Raw genomic sequence first — 5,890 nt, 5'->3', positions numbered from 1 at the left:
GCGACTTCAAGGAAAATGCTTACACTCAATAGAAAAACAAATTGTATGCATGCACCATTATATGAAGAAAGCAATTGGTAGAGTTGGAACCTTAGGGCTGAAATTCACAATGTTCTATTTTGTTCTTTTATGGATTCATTGTTTAGTTGATTCTTCCTTTATTTGTTCATTGAGTTTTGTGAAATTTATGGTTTTAATTGACAAATTGCACTGACATTATTCTTCGAATTTGTCTTTCCTCAGATTATCTCATGTCACTCATGATGTCTTCTAAAAAAGCATCACTAGTTACAGTTAGTTCTCTTTTGAGGTTGTGCAATGGATGTTGTTCACGCCATGTTGTGAACTGTATCAAAGGCACCAATACGTCCAGGGCTATTTGCACTGCTGCTAAAAGGTGGGGTTTCCGATTTTCTGGTGGTTATCATGCGGATGATTCTTCGGATTATCAACAAAATCGTGCTGGGTTGTACTATAACCAAAGGGCTAGTGGATCTTCTCGATATAAACATGCTAGTTCAAATAGTTCGTACAAAGGCACACTTGAAGAACTAGATAGTTTTTGCAGGGATGGTAAAGTGAAGGAAGCAATTGAAGTTTTGCAAGTGTTGGAAAAGCTTCATATTCATGTGGATTTGCAGCGTTGTTTGCAATTAATGCACATTTGTGGGAAGGCTAAGTCTCTTGAGGAGGCAAGAGTTGTACACAGACATGTTTTGCAACATTTGCATCCACTTACGGTTAGCACAAACAATAGAGTATTGGAGATGTATTTTGAATGTGGTTCTCTAGATGATGCAATCGACGTGTTCAAGAGCATGCCTGAGTACGATTTGACTACTTGGCATACTATGACAATGCAACTCGCCAAGAATGGGTTTGCAGAAGATTCAATTGATATATTTACTCAATTTAAAAACATGGGACTAAAACCTGATGGCCAAATGTTTATTGGGGTTTTTGGTGCATGTAGTATGTTGGGAGATATTAGTGAGGGAATGCTCCACTTTGAATCCATGAGCAAGGACTATGGCATTGTACCAACAATGGCCCATTATGTCAGTCTAGTAGAGATGATTGCTAGTATTGGGCATCTTGATGAAGCCTTGGAGTTCATTGAAAAGATGCCAATGGAACCAAGTGTAGAGATATGGGAGACTTTGATGAATAGTTGCAGAATTCATGGAAACACCGAGTTGGGGGATCGTTGTGCTGAACTAGTTCAGAAGTTGGATCCTTCTCGTTTGAATGAGAAAGTTAAAGCTGGCCTTTCACTTGGAGAAACTTCAGGCTTTACAAGCAAATATACTCGGAGCATAATCATTAAAGCTGGCCTTTTACTTGGAGAAACTTCAGGCTTTACAAGCAAATATACTCCGAGCATAATCATAGAATATCGAGACGGAGATACTTTCCATCTAGAAAAAGATAAAATCCATGCTTTGCTTAGAGGTTTGAGAGTGCAAATGAAAGAAATTGGCTATATTGCAGAGACCAAATATGTGTTGCATGACATAGACCAGGAAAGCAAAGAGGATGTTCTCTTTGCCCGCGGTGTGATACCTGCTATTTCTTATGGTCTCCTTAACAGTAAGGTTCGTGATCCCATTAGAGTAAATCAGAATCACCGTTTTCGTCCTGATTGTCATACTGCCCTGAAGATTATTTCTAAGATCGTGGGAAGAGAACTCATCGTCCGAGCTAAAAGGTTCCACCATTTTAAAAATGGGCTATGCTCTTGCAAGGATTTTTTTTGAATATTAACCTAGGTATCTTTGATAGTTAAATATATTCGAACTGAAGTGATATTGATTTTCCATGATTGTCTTTGACTAAAATATTTGAAGAGAATTGAATTATGTTTTGAACTTTATATATCTATAACAATATATCTGCTTGGATTTTTTCCTTTCATGTTTACCATTCATTTAAACTATTTTATTAATTTTATAATATTATTAAAATTATTAATTAATAAATTATTTAAATCTTATTAAAAAAGAAACAATCAAGAACAATAGGAGTGACAATCCACAATAATAGGAAAAATATTGGACATTATAAAAAAAAAATAGTTTGACCTTAGATAAATAAATAATGTTTTGGTGTGATATTTTTTCTTCCAATTTCATTTTTCACTTGGTTATTTTTTACTCCCTCCGTCCCTATATGTAAGTATTCTTTGTCTTTTTTACATTTCTTAAGAAAATTTGTTAGTGCAATTAACATATCTATTTTGTGTGTGAATATTATTAAAGTGTCTTTTGTTTGTATATGTGTATTAAATTTGATTTTTTTAATATATATATTTTAAGACAATTTAGTATTATTAATTAGGGGTATGGTTAAGAATATAATAATAAATGCATATACTAGTAATTTGTATAAGGGCTTATATTTTAGAGACAACATAAATATAAAAATTAATTAGGGGTAAAAATAAAAATTAAAGAGACTAAAATGAAAAGTGGATATATTTATAGGGACCAACAACATATTTAAATTTTTTATTAAGGAAGGAGTATGCATTAAATTTTTTATTAAGGAAGGAGTATGTATATGTGTATTGTTTCACAGATAAATTTAAGAAAATTATCAATTAAACTTTTATTACTTTTGCATTTCAAATAGTAGTTAATACACTCTTTCGAAAAGTTTATTTATTTTAAGTATATATTGGCTACCTACTTTTGAAAAATTTCAATTTAATGTGATGCAATTGTTTTTAGAGATTTACATGTACATTCTTAATATTTTTGATTTAGTAGGCTATGAGGGTGGATTATTTGAACAAAATGGACACATATGTACTTGAGACTTGAGTTATTAGCTGATAGTATCATGATTAGTAGCTAACATAGGTAAGAGCCAACTTTCATTCCCATTCAACAATGCCACTCCCTTTCTTTATTGTGTATAATATTAATAGGATGTTCATATTTTTTTTACCGTTAACAATTATGTTAAAGGTTCCCTTAAGAAAGAATAGCATCATTTAAGCAGATTATTCATAACTTAATAGATTACGAATGCATGCGTCCAAATAATTAAGGATAGAAAAGTTACATGTACCGATTACTTATGAGTAATGAACAATTTTATTTTTTTACCAGAGGTGATTCAAGTTCAACAAAATTATTTATTTTAAAATAAAGTCCAATAACATAAGAGCGCTTGGATGAGATAAGGGCCCGTTTGTTACGGACTAAAATAAAAGTGATTTTGACATAAAATAATTTAGAGATTATGTGAAAAATCAGAATCTATTTTGTGTTTGTTTACCGTAACAAAAATCACTTTTTTTAAACAAATAATCTAGTTTGTTTGGATACAACTATATAAAAGGGATTTTTTGTTACAAAATTAGTTCAATATTTTAAATCATATTTTCTCTCTCCTCTCAAAAAAATCTATTTTTTGAGAAGCTGCTATTAACAGCTTCTCATTTGAAGCTATTTTTAGAATTTTTTTTTTTTTTTAGATTCTGATTTGAAGCTTATATTTGTTTAAAAAAAGTGATTTTTTTTCTTAAAAACACTATAACAAACGGGCTCTAAGTGTCTTTTATAGTTTAACTACAATTCTGAGTTTCAATTCAACATTAGGCATGCAACAACATTGAAATTCTTAGGAAAAGCTTGCCGCTTATTTGACTGGTTCCACATGTTGCGTGTGAAAGATATCCGATTTAAAAACAAAAAGTAGTATATAAAAAAAAGTCCAATAAATGTAATAGCAGCACAGCCAATACTTGTTTCTTATACTCAATTAGGAAATACAAACAAAAGTTCACGAAGTAAATGTTTGGTTCCACTTTCAGATAAGTCAATTAATTTAAGTTCACGAAGTAAATGTTTGGTTCCACTTTCAAATAAGTCAATTAGTTTTAGAGGTGCATAGTTAATTTTGATATGTTTGTTGCAAAAACTATACCAGATCACACCTACTTTTTGCAAACCAACTTTTACACGCTACTGATTGTATATGAGTTATACATCTCTTCTTTTAGTTGTTTCCAGTGTCCTTTGGAGTATTCATTAAAATAAGGAAAATGTTAACTTGTGCCCTTGGGGCATAAGTTAAGGAACCAAATGTAGAAACTTTTTCTTAAAAGTTGTGCATTCAATGCTTTGAAAGTTTCAAAAGTTATCATTTAAATATAAAATTTATTTGTTAATTCTATTTTAAGCTCCTTAACTTGTGCCCTTAGGGCACAAGTTAACATGACCCTTAAAATAAAAGTCCTTGATGGGATATAGTATATATATAGCTTTTTTCCCTCGAATAGGAGATAGAGAAGAAAAAGTACACGCGATAAAAATATTAATGATACATTGTAGAATATACACAACTTCTCATTTTTACTCAAACCGTCAAGGGTATATATTTGGCTCTATCGGGCCCCCACATTGCTGGAAAAAGCTCCTCAAGTATCGGAAAAAACGCATGTTCATCTGCGCTTTTTCGACTAAAACCTCTAGGATTCTACGTTCCGATATGCCTATTTACCAAGTTGAGCAACGTTGCCGGGGGAGGGGGTATTTTAGGGGGACAACATCTCATTACACCTCCAAAAACAGCCAGATAACAGTAATCTTATTGTACCTCGTTTAATTTGGTATTGAAGCAATAGTCAACCCAAGGAAGCCAATTTGGCTTATCTGAACTTTACATTAATTCCTGTTTCATTAAAGAGATATGGCTGCAATTGGCTAATAAAATCTCATCACTATGTCTGTAATGAATAGCAGAGTTTGATACTTGAAGAACACATAAATACATCACTAAATCAATCTTGAACTGAATTTCTGTCATTTCATTGCAGAATTTTCCTATACTTATACTAAGAACCTGCTGCAAGCCTATAACAACTGCCAGTTAACTTTTCTATGAAATATGATAGCTACTTTAGACAAATATGAATTGCAAACAAGCAAAATGCACCGCACGCTATCGCACAAGATTAAAACTGACAGTGATTAACAGAACCTAGCCTAGCACTGAAGCTAAATAAACTAATATATACCAGATATACTCTACAAACTCAAGGTGAATACAAACGTGAACTTATAATCACCATGCATTTGTCTCTAAGGGGGTGTATTCAATTAGGATTTCAAGGGATTTTAAAAGACCTTTTTATGATGAAGCACTATTCTTGTGTATTCAATCAAGACTCGCTATAACTTAAAAAAAGTCTTGTGGTATTCAATCACCATCCATTTGTCTCTAAGGGGATGTATTAAATTTCTAAGTAAATATTATATCAACAACATATGCTTGGTTCTACTTCTGGTATAGTGGAACTGGATTGTGACACAAGAATAGTGCTTCTTTTACCAGAAAGAATAAATGGTTGGAGTGGAAAAGGCATCTCTAACCTGTAACACTTTCTTATTGACATGTGACAACCCAAATGGCATGTGAATATCTATCATTTTTCTCCCATAATCAATGGCCATATAAATATAGCTCACCCTATATTCTACCAATAAATAAACCGAATGGGATTTATTGAACTGGATTGTGTCATGAACAAATTTATGAGAATATTTGGTTTTGTTATACAACAACAGCAGCAGCAGCAATCAAGCCAATCCCACTAAGTGGGGATTTGATATTGTTATATTGTTCAATTTCATTTTTAAATGTTGCAAAGGAAATCTTGTATATCATACATATTCTATGGACTGTATAGATACTCCTTTTTATCCCCCCAATTACACATATTTTCTATACAATTCAATCACTCTCATATGTGATAGATTCAGTATTATGTATCAATCTTCCGAGAGAATACTATATTTTCTGTACTGCAAAGGAAGATATTAGGAGTCGAGTACATATCCTCCACTAACCCAACAACAGTTTACAAGCACAAGATTAAACA

The 5,890-nt window shown here is 32.1% G+C and overlaps 1 pseudogene across 1 annotated transcript; it reads left to right on the top strand.

The window, feature by feature from the left end:
• Positions 1-1,912, top strand: LOC146944488 (pentatricopeptide repeat-containing protein At2g25580 pseudogene; annotated as a pseudogene). Its single transcript, XR_015025943.1, has one exon. The product of XR_015025943.1 is annotated as a pentatricopeptide repeat-containing protein At2g25580 pseudogene (transcript).
• Positions 1,913-5,890: the final 3,978 nt, after the last annotated feature.

This window comes from Medicago sativa, chromosome 2 (assembly GCF_051527215.1).
Source record: "Medicago sativa cultivar Bolivia chromosome 2, Bolivia_mono, whole genome shotgun sequence".
Classification (NCBI taxonomy): domain Eukaryota; kingdom Viridiplantae; phylum Streptophyta; class Magnoliopsida; order Fabales; family Fabaceae; genus Medicago; species Medicago sativa.
This window is presented reverse-complemented; position numbering and strand designations above follow the sequence as displayed.